Source organism: Lycorma delicatula, chromosome 8 (genome assembly GCF_047948215.1).
Source record: "Lycorma delicatula isolate Av1 chromosome 8, ASM4794821v1, whole genome shotgun sequence".
In the NCBI taxonomy this organism is placed as follows: Eukaryota; Metazoa; Arthropoda; class Insecta; order Hemiptera; family Fulgoridae; genus Lycorma; species Lycorma delicatula.
Window position 1 is genome coordinate 135,970,408 of NC_134462.1, and position 20,786 is coordinate 135,991,193.

The following is a 20,786-nucleotide window of genomic DNA, read 5'->3' on the forward strand; positions in this document are numbered from 1 at the left end:
TATAACTGAAATATATCTCAATAGTAAGTAAATAAAGTAATAATAAATTATCATGAAACACATTCTGATATATCTTATATATAAAGATGTTTTTACAAGCAAAATTTCTGATGAAAAATAATACAACATAAAGCTACCTTTTTATGTGTTTTCTTTTTAATTAAAAAAATCATTATGATTAAAACAAATTTAAAAAATGCCCATTTCATTTTTTGAATCGATCGATATAAAATAATAAGTAAAGGTAATAATAACATTAATTTTGTTATTATTTTTCTTGATGTCCAGTTTGTCTGAAATCAGCATTTTCCAAACATTAATAATATAAGAGGATCTGCGTATTTTTAAAACAAAGCTTTATTCATTTTATGTATTTCTCTTGTGTTTTTTGGAAGTTCAACAATTGTAACAATACTATTTCTTAAATTAGCTCTTTAATGGCCAGATCTATTACAAGAATGGGAAAAATATCTAATTAGTAGTTACGGATCACTTTACTATTTACCCAAGAAAATAAAATTGACTACTGTTGTAATGTCGCTAGCTTTAAGTAAGTTTATATAATGTTGATATTTTGTGTAGTATTATTGTTTTAAATATATATATTATAATTAAATATAATTTTTTTTTGTTCCATAACCAATGAGGCAAAAGTCATTTGTCTGTTTCATTCACTCATACTTATGCATCTTTCTGAAAATATTGCATCGTCATATATCTGAACATTATAAAAAATTCAATATTATTTTGGTTTATTATGCATAACTTATAAGTAGTTGCATGTTTAGTTTATGAAAATAATCATCATAGCTTATTCAACAACCTGTTGAATTACATTCTACATCATTTCATCCAAAAATAAAGTTTTGACATCCAGATCTCAGATTTTGATGAAACTTTGTATATTTAATTATTGTTTAGATTTTTAATTATCAGAAAGGAATTTTTTCTCTTAAACTCTTTATGATTTTCATTTTACAGCTGTTTTTTCCAACATAAAAGATTTATTTTATCAAGGAGATATTTTTTAATATGTCAATAAAATTTGTGTCTTCTGATTGGAGGAATTCCTTTGTTATGTCTCTTTAAAAACAATATTTTTATTTTTGTTCCAACACTTAAGCGCTGTATTAGTAGCAATGATATCATTTATAATTGGCAAGTTTCCTTTAGTGTCATACAGAATCTGTTTAAAAATCACAAAAAATAATTTTTACTACATTCTACATTTTAGATCATCAAATTAAAGGTAAAATTCTAAATTTTAATATTACATGTATTTAATATTAGTGTGACTAAATTATTTGGGTGGCATTAGGCTAAATTTTTGGTTATCATTAACAATAATCTTTTACTCACTTTCACATAAAATATGATCAGAAATCAGTTGAAAATATTAAATTGTACAATAATTATTCAAAATTATTACTCAAACATGCTAAAATGAACTTGCTTGACGTAAATTTTTTTTTTATTATTTTTCGAAGACACGAAAGAATCTATCTTTTTTAACCAAATTATCATATTACATGAAAGGTATTTTTTTTTATAAAATTATCATGCGAGTACTCAAGAGAAACTAAAACATACAATACCCCACAAAAATAAGCACTGATGGGAAATGTAGTCAGATTAGAACAAAAGAACTGATACAATGAAGCCTTGCAACTGAGGCTGCAAATGCGATGTGCAACTATGATCATAATTGTGAAGTTACTCATTATTAGGATTAAACGATATCAATATATCAGTAATTGAATAAATAATGCTGCAAAAGAAGTTTAAATTTAAAAATTTTTCTGTAAATGATTATGTAATATTATGGAAACTGATTCAATACACTGAATATTTAATATTCACAGTAAATTGCAAGCACAGAAGTTCCCATCAGACTGGTATACAGACCAGATTTATTAAATGTGTATCTACTTTAGCTGTTAAGAAATTTCATTTAAAACTATTTTCACCAGTTATTTTTGTACGATTGACTTATTTTTTAGTCGAACATACATCTGCAACAATAAAAAACATTGCAAATGCATTGTCTTGTGTCGATTACCGATACAATGAAAATTTAGTGGAAACATACAATCAATCAAGTTTTAAACAGGTATTCTCAGTGACTAATTTTGCATTCTGGAAATCTATACCGGTATCATTTATCAATTTCAATGCTACATGTGGCTGGAATTTTATAGATTTATTTATTATGATAATGTCTGTAGGTATATCATCATGATTTAATCAGATAAATAATCGTTTGGTAGCTGTTAAAGGAAAGGTAAATAACTTTTGTCTGGGGGGTAAGCACCTACACACACATTTGATCTCCACAAGCAAACATCATCCACACACACACACACACACACACACACACTGCTGATCACCACAAATACCTAAAGAGAAAAACATTTAGAAAAATAGAACACCTAGCAGGTACTAAGACGTACCACACACATTTATACATTCATACAATCAAGCCAACACAAGCGTACCGCAATCAAGAAGACATGATATGATGGCCACAAGACATAACTTATCCACCAAAGTACACTCAAAAATTTATACTGCACTTAAACATAAATATTTTAAAAGAGCAGAATGAATGATATACATAAAATGCCCATCAATTTGATGAATGAACGAACTATTATAGGTTAACTAATTTAATATTAGTAAAACAATTTTTTTATGATAAAGCAGTCAATATATTTCTAAGCTACATAAAAAGTATATGCAATTGTATGTATACAAAATTATTGTATGTATAATATTAAAATGACTACATATGAGCAAACAAAAGCACGTAAATATAATATGTATATGAAATATCAAGTAAAAACATTTATGTCTTTCCAAAGAGGTTAGAGTTAAATATTTAATTAAAAGATTAGGAAAATAGTACTTATTAATATTTTTTTAAAATCCTATTATCTACAATGCATTAAAAAAACTGAGAATTTATATAAAGAACAAAATTTAAGTGTTTCCCAAGTGTAGTATTCATAATACTACACTTGTAGTATTATGAAACATCCTTTGAATGAAAACATTTCAATATTTTCAAAGCCAGTTTTTTAATTCTGAATAATTTTGAAGAATTTTCATATTTTATCACACTATTTTATAATGTCATTAGAAACAGAACTTATTTTAAAGTATGTAGAATGTATTCATGTTGTTGACAATAAAAAATTTAATGATATGAAAATAAATGGAACTCTTACAATACATGTTCATTTTGACTACTTGCTTAAAGCAATGAGTATAAACTGGAGTTGTATGTCTCTTCCTCTATGAATTTTAAAGAGATTTTCATAATTGGCTACATAATGAAATAAATTCAATAAAATAATGGAAAAGAAAGGTAGAGTGAAAAATTATAAATGATTTCAATGACAATTTTATTTAAAATAATTAGCTAGCTATATGATATGCATCTAATGACAAGAGAGGTATAGAACATCAGTACTTTAACCACTAAAAACTTTATCTATCAAAGTTAATAATTACCTAAAAAATATATTATAACGTAAACTAAAATTCATTTAGGCAAAAAAACACTACAAAAATGAAAAATTAGTAATTAAAAAAAATATGTGCTTATCTCTTCTTTCAACCTAATCACCTATAAAATCACAAATAAATATAAAATGTGCACTTGCTTGAAAATAATTAAAAAATATAATTAAACTTTTTTGAAACAGTATTCCAAAATTTGTGTGCAGGTGGATAATTCACTAAAGATGGTAATGGATCAAACCAAAATATTGAAAATGCATCAGAACAAGTTTGATTTAGATTTGAATATATTTGTGTATTATATTCTGGTGATATTTATTAGTGAACTGAAAAAAATAAAATAAATTTAGACAAAATATTTAACACAGGATCAGTTAATTATGCAATAAAACACCTTTAAAAAAGATTTTGTATCGGATTACAATTGAGAGACCCAGAAATGAATACGGTTAACTAAAACTGACATACAGGAAAAACTAGTAACATAAGGAACAAAAATAAATTTGAAATTATCTTTAATTAAAATTAATTAATAAATTTATTAAAATTAATTAAAATAAAAGATAATAGGTCTCCTGGGTTAAGTAGAAATATAATCTAACCTAACTTAACCTACACTCGCTTCACTTGCTAGTCAAGGTTAGCGAGCAAAACAAGTGTAGGCTAAGTTTGGTGGATCTTATAATAAATATATATGTATATTTATTTGGTTATTTCATAACCGAACATGGACATATATTTATAGCGGTGGTCATATAACCCATGACAACCAAGATAATTTCTTAGAGTTATAAAATCTTGGGAAATAAATGAATATATCTACAATAATGAAAAATATTAGTACAACTGATAATCGGCTTTTATTTCTAGAATTTTCTAGAGAATCACAGGAGAAAGAAATTGAATGATGTAGATCTGACAATGTGTGGTTCATCAGTAAGATTTGGTTTAACAATTTTGTTTAAAAAAAGATTCTGATTTTTCTAGCGGGGAAACACAATTATTATAATCTGAAAAGAAAGATAAAATAACAAATTATGTGATATTAAAACTTCAACTGTGATTAATTTTACGTAGCAATAATTCCAAATAATTCATTAACCAAATGAATCAAGACACCCACGTTCTCAAGGGCTACATTAGGCAACATTCCACTGGATCTGATATTCATGATCAGTTACTAGCATTTCTAAACTTATTTACCTTTTTTTACTGTGTAAAATAAAATGTAAATAAAGTATACTAACTAAAAAAGAATGAGTGTACTTTAAATACGATATAGAACTGCACATTACTGTTGTTTTCCTAATTCAAAACGAATTAAAATACATTTTTCTCTTTTAATACAGTTTTTAAAAAAATATTTCCTATTTCAGGAATAATAAAAGTATTCAATCCATAAAACAGTAAAATTAAGATAGTTCCTGTAAGATATTCATTATATAAAGATATTTGTACTTATTTTCAGTAGGCCATTAATGGTAGCCAAAAGAAAAAACAGATCTGTTCAATATACATAAATTATATTTACTATTTATACAACTAATGTATCTTAGATGTAATATAAAAATTAGGCAATTCCTATAAAATTATAGAAAACATGAAAGACATTTTATATTCCTTTCCTTTATAAAATTCATTTTAGTTCATACATAAAATTGATCAATTATTTTTATACAAAAATTTCTCCATATTGATGTATCACATCAAAAAAAAAAATCAAATCACCCTTTTTTTTTGAATAGAACAAATTTTGTAAATTGGAAGTTTATTATTTAAATAGAATAGATTTTAAATTTAAAAACGAGATTTCATTTAAAAAAGTGGATCGTATAAATTCTAGCAATGAGCTATTAAAAACCATGTTGAAATTTTAATTTAGTTTTCATCAAGCAATAAATGAAAAAATAAATACTTAACTTTAAACCGATATATTAAAAAAAAAAACTATGTTGTATACAATAAAATAAATCAAATGTTCCTCATTTTAAAATAATGTCCTAGACTGTGTGGTTTTTCCTTTCTAGAAAATTCTTCAGTTATACAAACGACACGCATAAAGGTAAGCGATTTGACGAAACTTTGAGATGTCTCTTAATCGGCACGACGTTATAAGATTTACAAACAACTTTCTTACTTTTCTGTGTTTCTGATCGGTCGGTGATATTAGAGGAGTTTATTCGCTCAGACTCGAGCGACTCGTTTGAGGGATTTGGTAGGAGTTTAAAAGAATTAAAAAAGAACTTAATTACTTTTCGGTGTTTCTGAGTGAGTGTTACAATTGTTTACTCGCACTAACAACCCCCTCGTGACTAAACCCCCTGTTTAAAATATAAATCTGAATTTTAAATATATACTTTAAAATAAAAATTAGAATCTAATTTCAATATGATTTTATTTACTTTTTACCTGCATTAAAATATTATTTAATAAAAACATTCGTTATCAGAATTGCTAATCTAGTTGAAAATTAACAAATTTGTTTTTTGAATAGTAATTTACAGAACTGAACTTTCGTTTTATACACCGATAATTATATTTTCAATTAGGAAAAGTAAGAAAGAAAATTTAATAAAGAGAATATTTTATGTTCTCTAAGACTGAAAACGGTATTATTTGATCAATTAAAATTGGTAAAAATAAAATGTATTTGGTTATAAATTATTTTCTAGACATATATATTTTTTTTTTTTTATTTTAATTGAATACCTTAGAATATATTATTCATAAAATACATTTTATTAAAACATTTGTGTTGAAGAAATTCGAAAAATTCAAATTCGCTTAGTATGGTTTTAGCAGTCGGCTGTTGAAAGATAAGTTAAATCCGTGCGTAAATATTTATTTGATTTACTAATAACCTTTTTTTTATTGTAATGGTACAGTTTTTAATTTATTTAATAATGCATGTACTCGTGTACGCTAACTTTTAAAATAATATAAAACGAGATTGATTTATTTCTTCCTTACAAGCTGAACATTTGCTACTGTAAAACAAGTTAAAAAGATAAAACGCGTGTCTGTCTATTGAGTCACGTCTGTCTATCTCCCACTTATTAGTTTCTCATTTTACCCTCTCCACTCTTTCTATATGTTTTTTATTGTAAGCTATAGTGGTATGTATTTTATTTGTTATAGCACGTACTCATTTTTGTCCTTGAACATTAACTAAACGGCATTTTTTGTTTTAAATATTACCATCAAAACAACACAGATTTTATTCTATACTCTTGACCATAGGGGAGATAAGACATGTTTTTTCTGTACTTATAAAAGTAAAATTAACAACTATACTGCAGCTGCCTTTCTTTTTTTGTTTTTATCCCTCTCAGATACAAACACATACACACACACACACACACACACACACACACACAGAGAGAGAGCAACAGATCAAAAGACTTTGCTTTGAAGGAAACACAGCAGCGACTAATGGTTGTAAAAATTGATTTTTATAAAAATGCTACCGTATTTTTATAAAAAAAACTGTTCTCCTGGAAACAAATTGTAGCGTGTATACGTATCCTTGAATATATTGTTAATTTAATACGTGCATTAATCTGCACATATCAAAAAAGTATCTTGGAATTAATTTTTTTTTTTTTTAATTACAATTTAATGTTTTCGGTTATGTGTTTTTATACTAATTAGTACATTTATTAATTTTTGCTTTACCACTAACGATTGTATAATAATGGAAAAACGCATCCCGCATCTACTATTACAAACCCTAATATGGAGAACTTGAAAGTAGCGGATTTACAAAGAATTTATTTTTTTTTTTTTTTGTCTTCAGTCACTTGACTGGTTTGATGCAGCTCTCCAAGATTCCCTATCTAGTGCTAGTCGTTTCATTTCAGTATACCCTCTACATCCTACATCCCTAACAATTTGTTTTACATATTCCAAACGTGGCCTGCCTACACAATTTTTCCCTTCTACCTGTCCTTCCAAAATTAAAGCGACTATTCCAGGATGCCTTAGTATGTGGCCTATAAGTCTGTCTCTTCTTTTAACTATATTTTTCCAAATGCTTCTTTCTTCATCTATTTGCCGCAATACCTCCTCATTTGTCACTTTATCCACCCACCTGATTTTTAACATTCTCCTATAGCACCACATTTCAAAAGCTTCTAACCTTTTCTTCTCAGATACTCCGATTGTCCAAGTTTCACTTCCATATAAAGCGACACTCCAAACATACACTTTCAAAAATCTTTTCCTGACATTTAAATTAATTTTTGATGTAAACAACTTATATTTCTTACTGAAGGCTCGTTTAGCTTGTGCTATTCGGCATTTTATATCGCTCCTGCTTCGTCCATCTTTAGTAATTCTACTTCCCAAATAACAAAATTCTTCTACCTCCATAATCTTTTCTCCTCCTATTTTCACATTCAGTGGTCCATCTTTGTTATTTCTACTACATTTCATTACTTTTGTTTTGTTCTTGTTTATTTTCATGCGATAGTTCTTGCGTAGGACTTCATCTATGCCGTTCATTGTTTCTTCTAAATCCTTTTTATTCTCGGCTAGAATTACTATATCATCAGCAAATCGTAGCATCTTTATCTTTTCACCTTGTACTGTTACTCCGAATCTAAATTGTTCTTTAACATCATTAACTGCTAGTTCCATGTAAAGATTAAAAAGTAACGGAGATAGAGAACATCCTTGTCGGACTCCCTTTCTTATTATGGCTTCTTTCTTATGTTCTTCAATTGCTACTGTTGCTGTTTGGTTCCTGTACATGTTAGCAATTGTTCTTCTATCTCTGTATTTGAACCCTAATTTTTTTAAAATGCTGAACATTTTATTCCAGTCTACGTTATCGAATGCCTTTTCTAGGTCTATAAACGCCAAGTATGTTGGTTTGTTTTTCTGTAATCTTCCTTCTACTATTAATCTGAGGCCTAAAATTGCTTCCCGTGTCCCTATACTTTTCCTGAAACCAAATTGGTCTTCTCCTAACACTTCCTCCACTCTCCTCTCAATTCTTCTGTATAGAATTCTAGTTAAGATTTTTGATGCATGACTAGTTAAACTAATTGTTCTGTATTCTTCACATTTATCTGCCCCTGATTTCTTTGGTATCATTACTATAACACTTTTTTTGAAGTCTGACGGAAATTCCCCTTTTTCATAAATATTACACACCAGTTTGTATAATCTATCAATCGCCTCCTCCCCTGCACTGCGCAGTAATTCTACAGGTATTCCGTCTATTCCAGGAGCCCTCCTGCCATTTAAATCTTTTAATGCTCTCTTAAATTCAGATCTCAGTATTGTTTCTCCCATTTCATCCTCCTCAACTTCCTCTTCTTCCTCTATAAAACCATTTTCTAATTCATTTCCTCTTCCTCCGTATAACTCTTCAATATATTCCACCCATCTATCGACTTTACCTTTCGTATTATATATAGGTGTACCATCTTTGTTTAACACATTATTAGATTTTAATTTATGTACCCCAAAATTTTCCTTAACTTTCCTGTATGCTCCGTCTATTTTACCAATGTTCATTTCTCTTTCCACTTCTGAACACTTTTCTTTAATCCACTCTTCTTTCGCCAGTTTGCACTTCCTGTTTATAGCATTTCTTAATTGCCGATAGTTCCTTTTACTTTCTTCATCACTAGCATTCTTATATTTTCTACGTTCATCCATCAGCTGCAATATATCGTCTGAAACCCAAGGTTTTCTACCAGTTCTCTTTATTCCGCCTAAGTTCGCTTCTGCTGATTTAAGAATTTCTTTTTTAACATTCTCCCATTCTTCTTCTACATTTTCTATCTTATCTTTTTTACTCAGACCTCTAGCGATGTCCTCCTCAAAAATCTTCTTTACCTCCTCTTCCTCAAGCTTCTCTAAATTCCACCGATTCATCTGACACCTTTTCTTCAGGTTTTTAAACCCCAATCTACATTTCATTATCACCAAATTATGGTCGCTATCAATGTCTGCTCCAGGGTAAGTTTTGCAGTCCAAGAGTTGATTTCTAAATCTTTGCTTAACCATGATATAATCTATCTGATACCTTCCAGTATCGCCTGGCTTTTTCCAAGTGTATATTCTTCTATTATGATTTTTAAATTGGGTGTTGGCAATTACTAAATTATACTTCGTGCAAAACTCTATAAGTCGGTCCCCTCTTTCATTCCTTTTGCCCAGCCCGTATTCACCCACTATATTTCCTTCCTTGCCTTTTCCAATGCTTGCATTCCAATCTCCAACTATTATTAAGTTTTCATCTCCTTTTACGTGTTTAATTGCTTCATCAATCTCTTCGTATACACATTCTACCTCATCATCATCATGGGCGCTTGTAGGCATATAGACGTTAACAATCGTTGTCGGTTTAGGTTTTGAATTTATCCTTATTACAATGACTCTATCGCTATGCGTCTTGAAATACTCTACTCTCCTCCCTATTTTCTTGTTCATCACGAAACCTACTCCTGCCTGCCCATTATTTGACGCTGAGTTAATTACTCTAAAGTCACCCGACCAAAAGTCGCCTTCCTCTTCCCACCGAACCTCACTAATTCCTACTATATCCACGTTTACCCTATCCATTTCCCTTTTTAAATTCTCTAGCCTACCAACCTTTTTTAAGCTTCTAACATTCCACGCTCCGACTCGTAGAATGTTATTTTTTAATTTTCTGGTGACCCCTTCCTTAGTAGTCCCCACCCGGAGATCCGAACGGGGGACTATTTTACCTCCGGAATATTTTACCAAGGAAGGCGCCTCCATTATTGTATATGTGAAAATGCAGAGCCACATTTTCTTGGAAAAAAAAGCAGCTGTAGTTTTCCATTGCTTTCAGCTGCGCAGTACTCAGAGGGCTGAGTGATGTTGATACGGCCGTTTAAGTCGTCCTGACTCACGCCCCTAACAACTACTGAAAGAGCTGCTGCCCTCTTTCAGGAATCATTCCTTAGTCTGGCTCTCAACAGATACCTCTCCGATATGGTTGCACCTTCGGTCCAGCTACTCTGTATCCCTGAGCACTCAAGCCCCCTCACCAACGGCAAGGTCTCATGATTCATAGAGGAGGAAAGAATTTATAGAAATCGCTATTGCTACTGGTCAGATTTTCTAAGAGCATGTCGCTGGGAGAAGGAGGGAAACAAACTTTTCTGTACGATTTGGTGTCTCCTGAAAACGATTCTGCAACGTTTATATACATATATATACATTTAAAAGATTTTTTCACCCGCTCTACCGGACGCAAATTTTAACCGATTTTGAAAAAAATTGATGGGGGAGATGTAAACCTGTTGAAAATACATCCCTAATGAATTTCAAATGAATCGGTTATCAGAAACCGGAGTTAGAGGAAACAAAATTGGTTTTTGGATACGTTTTCAAAGATTTTCAAGGTTTTCACGTAGTAATTTGAAAGGTAACTTGTTATACAGAAAGCCAGAATTAGATTTCTGTGAGCAATACGTAGCGCGAAATAATTTTGTACGATTCATATTCAAAATATATATTTGAACCAAAAACTGTTTGTTTAAAGAAAAACAAACCAACATACTTGGCATTTATAGACCTAGAAAAGGCTTTCGATAACGTACACTGGAATGAACATTAGATTTGATTAAATAATAGAAAGCTTCATCAACTCTGTATCACCGGTATATTAGATCATTCTAGTTTTGAAGGTATTTTTATTTATTGTAATACTTCATTTGTGCTAGATTTTTTAAAAAAATCAGTTGATTAAAGCGAAATTATTAATGATAAATAAATTTAATAAAACAAATTTCTTATAGTACAAATGCTTTAATAAAATAAATAAAAAAATATATATAAATAGTTCAAGAGTTAATGATAAAATAATACAATAACATAATTTATAAAATTGTATAGTTTATACAGTGACAGAGGACTTTAGCTAAGAGGAATTTTAGAGGTAAATCTTTTTTTATTTAATTTTTTTGTGATGAGGCAAAAGTACTGTCAGTCTAACTAATGCGTCGAGGGGTGAGAGAGGGACGGGAGTTTTAACAAACGCAGCTGGCTTCCTTCGCTCTGATTGGCTACCGTCAGACAGTACTGAACAAGCGTTGTACAATTCAAATACAACCGTAAACATGTATACATGTGTGCGTGCGTACGTATGAGTATTGCTGGGCGAGTAACACGTTAATATAGAAGTTTTCTTATAAAGACATTTCTTATATAGACGTTCGAAATAATTAAATCAAGATTTGTCGATTCTTTTATATTTATTACATTTTATTTAAAATAATAATTAATCACCTTAAATTTTAATAAATTAAATAAAAATATTACGATAAAGTTTATCCGGTTTGTAAAGTATTTTACAAAAAAAAAAAAAAAAGATTCTAATTTTACATAATAAGATAACATTTTCCAGTTTTATTTACAATTTGACCTCGTAATACCCTACACGTGTATTTTAACGAGCGAAGAATATGGTCAATGAGTTATTAAAAAAAGTGAAAACCACATGACGTAACAAAATAAAGATATTATTAACTTATAGTCATAATACCATCAATAGATTATTTATACTCGAGACACGTTATTCTTCAATTCTGATATCCATCAAACATAGACGTCAATTTGTAGAAATAAGCTTAATAATTATCTTGAATTACTATTATTAATTATCATTAGTTATAAGCACGAGGATTATTTAATTTCAACCGTTATTAACAATAATTCGAACAACCGACATTTTTACCGATAATTACATACGCTAGTTATCAGGTAAAGCGGTATGTTCGTAACAATGCTAAATGAATATCGTTGACTTAACATTTTTTCATTATTTAATTAGGTATTTTAACTTCAAAATCTTAATACGATAGTACTATTGCGTTAGCACATCAAACACACCTACACCATCAATAGAAATTCCCTCTAAAAACAATGTACCCTTTATACATCAGATATTGTACAAGAAAGTCTAGTTCCAGATTCATTTTCAGCAGATTCACTGTAGAACTCGGCACATAATTTCCAATATTTCTTTTGGTTCTCTCTTCTCAAGGGTTGTCATTTATTTTTAGAATACGGAAAGTAGCAACTCAGAGTGTCCTAGCCGGTTGTAGTTTCCTTTTAAATTTTGTTAGATATTATTACAACATACCGTACTACAGTATACGCAACACAAAAATATAATAGCAAACAACATTTTTCTTTATATTTCTACTTATTATAATATCTTCCTACGTATTCTCTTAGACTACACAGCCTACTTCTATTAGGAAAGTTATTAATTCCGTAACTAATTGTCTGTATAGTATGTATACTAATAATTTTTAAAATCGTTTAAATTAATTATTTTTAAAATTAAAGATTTTGCTAACAAATGTGATTTTGGCATTTCTACTGAACTGTGAGATGGACCAAACTCGAAAAAACAAATTTTTTGGTTATTTTTACGTACTTCATAATTCAGTTTTGAGTTTTGTTAAGGAATTAAAATAATAAGGAAGTTAGGTGAACTAAGAAAAGTCCTTTAGGCTGAGGTGCTTAGGGCTAAACTCAAGGCCGCTCGCTCATCTTAAATCGCACTGTAATTTCCTCACTCGTCCCAGGCTACCGTACTTTGATCGTTCTTACGATTTACTCTTTCCATCATTAGATCGAAACATTATTAAAATATTTCAAGGATCGGGTACCGGTTTTTATTTTTATTGAAATTAATGTATATCGGTTACATAGTGTAATCGCAGCGTTCATCACTTTTCTTTTCTTTTTTACTTGATAATACCGGCAATAAGTTTAAAGCTTGTGCGTGGGATATAGAAATGGAATTTTGTAGCGTATGAAAAACGCCATACCTTACTGGGATTCAAATCTGGAACCTCCGTATTAAAGGCCAAGCGCTACCGCTCGCCCCACGGAAGCCGGCAATTTCATTTTAGGTTGTTAAATAATGTGCGCCATTAAAAACAAAATAATGTAAAGAAATAGAAAAATAGAAATTAACGAAATCGTGCGGCTATTAAAATATTATATCTTTTTTCATTAAAATGTTTACAAGTTAATTTGAAAGTTTACTGAATAATTACTATTGCGCAGTTTATGTCGCTACTTTAATGTTACTGTACACGTAGTTTTGCTAAATTTCTTCATACTGAACAGGTACATTTTAAAAGCTCGGTTAGAAGATAGCGACGTAACTTTTAAAAAAGTATATCTTTTTCTTCATAAAAACGTATTTAATAATTAATTAAAAAATTACGTAAACGTAATTTTATCCGTCGGTAAGTATAATGTCATTTCAGAAATATCAACAGGTCGCACTATCTTTTGTCGGAATAGTGATGAAACTGCTCGAGAGGTTGTTATTTCTTGGAAAGAGCTTCGGTGTACAAGAAAAAATATGTATCTTGATTTATTCAACAGATTGCTGCTCGATCTTTATAGTCTAAGCGATATATTTTTTTTACGATTTTCATTTCTACTAAGGTTAGCGTGCTTTTAATTTTTGTTATTTTAATTAAAGACATATTTTAAAATGTATCTGGTTTTTTAGATATTGCGGATATTTTCATTAACGCTTTAAAAACTATCGAATAAATTGATAATTTTTTAAAATATAAATACAAATTTTCTGTATAGTTTAAAAATCACTTAACAGTAAAATCATTAAAAACCCGTTTAAACATCGGTTGAAAATTAGCAAATAAAAAATTAGAAATATCAAATTTCTCTCCTGTAAAATCGCTAGTTTCTTGATATTTTGTCTTCTATGTAAATAAAATAATATGCGCGTAAAACATCCGGTTTATTTAAAGCAAATTTTATTAAAATATTTTATCGATTAAAATATTTAATTAATCAGAAAATTGTTTGTTTAAAGAGTTAAAACTTTTTAAACAAATAACTCACGTTAATTTTGACTTTTTTTTATCGTTCTATCTATTTTGTTTCGAAGCCTATTATTAGAAATATTAACATAATATAAACCAAAATGTTACACATCACAACACTTTTATCATCCCTTCCGTTTATACCGCATTGCTAGGCTATCTACTTTCTTCAATTACGGTATACATACCGCAATTACAAATAATTTAAAAAATATACAAAAAAACTAAATGCAGTTTTCATTATTACTATTATTTTTTATAATAATTATTATTATTATTATAGTGAAATAAATTTTCCTTCGTTTTTATTCACCGTAAATTATCTGCAAAGAGTTTAATTTTAAATCTAACAGACTGATAATAGAAATGTAAATAAGAAACCAGGTATATGAGTAAAATTAATTTCACACAATTCCAAGAATTTAGAGCCATAATTATAAACTAAAAAACGACACGGTACGGTAAGGTCTCTGAAGTACACAGATCGGACGGTGCGATGTAAGGACACAGACAGACATCAAGGTCGGATGGACAGTCTTTTTAGGTCATTTCCTCGTAACAAACAACACGTTCGCGCCCGCTTTCATTTAGTAAGATTTACCAGCCTTCTTGTCAGTTTGACTCTTTATTGATACGCTGTTGTAAATTGTTAACTTTCTTTCAATATCGTGTACGCACCGCACAGTTTATATAGTCGATCCGGTACAATAATACAACATACACCGATCTATCGATCACAACGTATTTACTACACCGTAAAGACCTTACTTCGATCCTCGGAGACCTTTCTATTCAAAAATTATTTAATCGCTTTTTTGCCGGTATTATATTCTTAGAATTCGATACGATGTCCTTGAATGAAATACCTACATTTTACAAAAAATAGTTTTAATATTCGACTATTTGATTTTGATCGATCGATTTTATAATAAGAAGCTTCGATATTCTGACCGTAAAATTTTAAAATCTCAACTAACGCATTATTTTAATATTTACGTCGATTATATTTAATATATATTTATATATATCTGAAATCGTACAATAAACCCGCTTAGTATCATATAAGTCATATTTGTTATTATTTATTTATACACCGACCGACTGCAGTAGCAGTAAAATAAATGTACCCGGTAATAGAAAAATGTTGAAGATATTAACATTTTTGCTGCTGTTTTTAGTTAAAGGAAAATATACATAAGGTGTCGTCCAAAAGGCAGTAACCCGGTTTTAAGTTGTTCTTACTCCTACCTCTCATCTATATAACAAGGTGTAACCGAGCGAATCACCCCTATTTCTGGTTATGTAATGCCTATTATTCTGCTTCTTTTTTAAAAAACAAAGAATTATAATTTTTTATATAAACGTACATATTTATATGATTATGTAGGAACTCTTTAAGTTAGATAATATGTGGATAAAGGTTAGTTTAATTTTCACATTTTATTTATTACAAAATTTTTTCGGCTTTTTTTTTTGTATGGAAGGATACAAAAAACTATCAAGGACTGTAACCCCTCCGAACTAAGGGTACATAAGTACGCTACGCAAAATTATTACAAGTGTAGTAAGCTACCTAGTGTTTATTTTTTCTTCTAAATTAGAACGGTTTTTTTTTAATATAAAAAAAAGATTTATGGAAAAAAATTATTTTTTAAAACAAAAGTAAATTCACTTACACTTAAAATATCATTCGCAGGTTCCTTTTGTACTAGTATTTATGTCATCGTTACACGCATTTTTTATGCTAATATAAACAATATTAATCGGCTGTTGTTTGGAAAACGGTAAATATTAATTTACTCATCTGCAACCTTCTAAATAACATATCGTAATCTTATATTATACCTCTACCCTGTTCTAAGACAAACTGAAGTCAGGGGGGACAAGAAAATTATCAGTAACCAAAAACTGAATTCCGTTGCCTAGAAAAATTCAATACCAAAAAATTATAAAACTAATTATTTTGCGTTACATATTTATATCGGTATATGTACAGTTCTGACCGGCAAGATAGCTCAGAAGGCAACCGGGTTCTTTATCCAAATAAATAAAGAGATTCTATCGGTTTAAATTTGTAAACTAATAAAAAATGAAGTTTATTTGATCAGCACCTCATCCCATCTAAGTTACTTTGATATGAACTTTAACTGCTAGTGTATTAAAAAAAAATAAAAAATACTTTTTTAAGAGAATTTTGACATCGTATTAAAAAACGAATAATACAAATGGAAGAATAAATAAAATATCCGCTGGACAGTTTGATGCGATAGACGTAAGATCTAGAATTTGTACAAAAACAGTACTATTTTGTAGATTTGTTATTCGGTTTTTCCCAGGGTAACAGGTCGCAATCAAAGACTGTAATAAAATAGTAAAGCGTTGACGGTAAGGGTGACGATGATAATAGGTGTAGATGCAAATAAGTATCGGACAATAGTTTCACGTTAATCGCCCCCGTCTCGTAACGGAACAGTGCTGTTAGATGTTTGTATTTCTCCGGTTGTACTCCGATATTTGTTCCCACAGTCGCACCGCAATTCTACAACAAAAATTATTAATTAGCCCTCCTTCCCTTCTCTTCGTCTTTTCTTTCGGTCGTTCATTCGTTCTTTAATTTTCTTTCTCTAAACCGAATTCACTCGTACATCATTTTATTTCTATTCTTTCTTTTACACGAGATCTAATGTCGTAAGTAAAATGCGTCGTTTCTACACTGGCACGCGTGAATTCACAAAAAGGTAATGTTAACCTTCATAAATCAGATGAAACGATTTATTTTTTTACTGTCTATATCAACCGACTCCCTCCCGCTCGTAAAATTTATAACGTATCGGTTATAAATTACTTAACAGCCGGCAAAAAAGTTTTCGATATTTTCCTGGCATTAATTATTTTCATACGGTGGAAAAATAATGATACGTGAAAAAAGTTAACTAAAATTTATTTTTTCGGCTTGGATATTTATGATGGTTTACTGTAAAATTATCGTGTGTTTAAATAAATTTTTTAAATTCAAAAAATCCCCTCCTCCAAAATTTCCCTCTAATCGCCTCCATAAAAATCATCTTCCAAGCAATTTTTTTGATTTTTCTAGTTTCTTTGTTAAATGAAAGAAACTAAAAAAATTACACTAAAAAATATACGGTCGATAAAATGTTACCTAAGTTTATTTTTTGGGTGTCGGATTGAATTGAAATAAAACTTTATTCTAATACTGTTATTAAAAGCTTATTACTTAAACTTTTAATAGCGTTAAAATTTTAAATAGACCAAATAAAGCTTTACAAAATTCAAAAAATCGATATTTTTAAAATTTGATCGGGGGCCCACCACACCCACATTGCCACCAAAGTATTTTTTGGAAGGTCACTTGTACTACTACTATGTCAAGGAAGATATAAAAATAATTTTATTTCTACCTAAAAAAAACTGTTAAAAAATATACGATAAATAGAAAGATTTTTAGTTTTTTTTGGGGGAAAGGAGGTGAATTTTGAGGCAAAAACTTTATTTAAAATTGTAAAATAAGCATGTACATATGTACCGAGTTCAATATGAAATAGGGGTAATGTTAGTAAAATTTTGAGAAAACCGATCTCAAAAAACTATTTACTCCCCTGGCGATATTGACCCCAATATGTGTTATATGTGTTATAGTCATGATACCAAAGAAAGCAGGGGCAGACAAATGTGAAGAATACAGAACAATTAGTATAATTAGTCACGCATCAAAAATCTTAACTAGAATTCTATACAGAAGAATTGAGAGGAGAGTGGAAGAAGTGTTAGAAGACCAATTTGGTTTCAGGAAAAGTATAGGGACAAGGGAAGCAATTTTAGGCCTCAGATTAATAGTAGAAGGAAGATTAAAGAAAAACAAACCAACATACTTGGCGTTTATAGACCTAGAAAAGGCATTTGATAACATAGACTGGAATAATATGTTCAGCATTTTAAAAAAATTAGGGTTCAAATACAGGGATAGAAGAACAATTGCTAGCTTGTACAGGAACCAAACAGCAACAATAACAATTGAAGAACATAAGAAAGAAGCCCTAATAAGAAAGGGAGTCCGACAAGGATGTTCCCTATCGCCGTTACTTTTTAATCTTTACATGGAACTAGCAGTTCATGATGTTAAAGAACAATTTAGATTCAGAGTAACAGTACAAGGTGAAAAGATAAAGATGCTACGATTTGCTGATGATATAGTAATTCTAGCCGAGAGTAAAAAGGATTTAGAAGAAACAATGAACGGCATAGATGAAGTCCTACGCAAGAACTATCGCATGAAAAAAAACAAGAACAAAACAAAAGTAATGAAATGTAGTAGAAATAACACAGATGGACCCCTGAATGTGAAAATAGGAGGAGAAAAGATTATGGAGGTAGACGGATTTTGTTATTTGGGAAGTAGAATTACTAAAGATGGACGAAGCAGGAGCGATATAAAATGCCGAATAGCACAAGCAAAACGAGCCTTCAGTAAGAAATATAATTTGTTTACATCAAACATTAATTTAAATGTCAGGAAAAGATTTTTGAAAGTATATGTTTGGAGTGTCACTTTATATGGAAGTGAAACTTGGACAATCGGAGTATCTGAGAAGAAAGGATTAGAAGCTTTTGAAATGCGGTGCTGTAGGAGAATGTTAAAAATCAGATGGGTGGATAAAGTGACAAATGAAGAAATATTGCGGCAAATAGATGAAGAAGAAGCATTTGGAAAAATATAGTTAAAAGAAGAGACAGACTTATAGGCCACATACTAAGGCATCCTGGAATAGTCGCTTTAATATTAGAAGGGCAGGTAGAAGGAAAAAATTGTGTAGGCAGGCCACGTTTGGAAAATGTAAAACAAATTTTTAGGGATGTAGGATGTAGAGGTTATACTGAAATGAAACGATTAGCACTAGATAGGGAATCTTGGAGAGCTGCATCAAACCAGTCAAATGACTGAAGACAAAAAAAAAATGAATTCAGTAGCACATGAAAGTGCTACATATGATTAGGAAGAAAAAACCAAGTATATTCTGGAAGAAAGGTAGAGTTGCTATCACTTCACCTCAAAGGTAAACATAATAATGATAATTATAATAACAATACCTGGTTGAAACAACTGTTGTAGAGTTGTATATATTTCATGGCAATCACGTTCTCTAGGAACAACAAATGTAATGGATAAAAATGTTTTACATCGTAACTGTAATGGCGATCCTGATGTAGTCAATGGCAACTTTTCTTTTCACTTGCGATATGCATATGTAAAACCTGAAAAATAAAAAAATGTATTACATAATTATAACAATACTAGTAAAATAAATTCCGGTATTTCCAATAAAGTCCGGTATAACAGACCTGAGTAAAGATTCCTGCCGATTAACAAGAAAGTAGTAGAAAATATAATGGAAGGAATCCAGAAGGGGACTAAAAGGGATCCTTTTTCTAAAGCTAACAGGTCCATTTACAACAAACAAACAACAAAGAACAATAGTTCTTTTTAATACCGCCCAACAACACACCTACCACAGATGTTGTTCCACGAGAAGAAATACCAGACCAGGGTGGGAATGTATGGGAAGATGTCTCTGAAAATCACTATCATGCTTCAACTTGGGTCTGGTTCTGTAAGTAAAGAGGATAAGTGTATAAATACTCCAGGGAAGGCAAGGTGAGTTCAGTTTTGAAAAAGGGAGGAGTTATTACACAAGTCAGTGAAGAAGTGAGATTGTGCATATTTGACCATGTGAAGTGACATCTCAAGCATTCCGTGAGGACAGTAGGAGGCCGCAGGAGGTTGTTCAGTGAGTGACTATAGAAAATTAGTGAAAGAGATAAAGTATTGAACTCATTTATAAATTATTAGGGTAATTTTATTTGTGAACAGGAAAGGTATTTGAATGAATGAACTTTGGGCTAATATTATCTTCATAGTAATACAAAACCAGTTGTTAGAGGTGTAAATATTAGTGGTCATGATGATAATGTCTTTTGTCAATGGGCTGAATTCTGGTTTTTAATATTTAACTACCTGCAAATAAATCCTGATCTTACTTTAAATTCTATTTTGTATGTAATCATTGTTTATTACAATTACTGACAGTTGTCATTATTTTTATTATTAATGTTTGTTATTGTTGATTGGTCTTATTTTATTTACGTTCTATACTGTTAAACTAATAAATTGTAATTATATAAACATTCTCAAATTGTTAATTTCTCAATATCCTGATCGAGCCATGAACATGCGACAGTATAATGTTAAAAGATCTGCTGTTTATAGCAATAGTAACTGAATGTAGATGGTGAAATACTAGTAACCAAGTTATGTTTACGAAACTAGTGTGTGTAGATAATCAAAGTTAAACACAATGCTAGGTGCAGTTCCACTGCACGTTGTTGGAA

General features: G+C 30.0%; 1 protein-coding gene across 5 annotated transcripts in view; it reads right to left on the bottom strand.

Moving 5' to 3' along the window:
• LOC142329306 (exonuclease mut-7 homolog) overlaps positions 1–20,786 on the bottom strand; it is a 65,927-nt gene that overhangs the window by 22,148 nt on the left and 22,993 nt on the right. For all 5 annotated transcript variants that reach the window (XM_075373776.1, XM_075373775.1, XM_075373779.1 and 2 more), the window contains exon 2: positions 19,488–19,652. The gene's annotated coding sequence lies outside the window, so the exon portion shown is untranslated. The remainder of the gene's footprint in view (positions 1–19,487; positions 19,653–20,786) is intronic.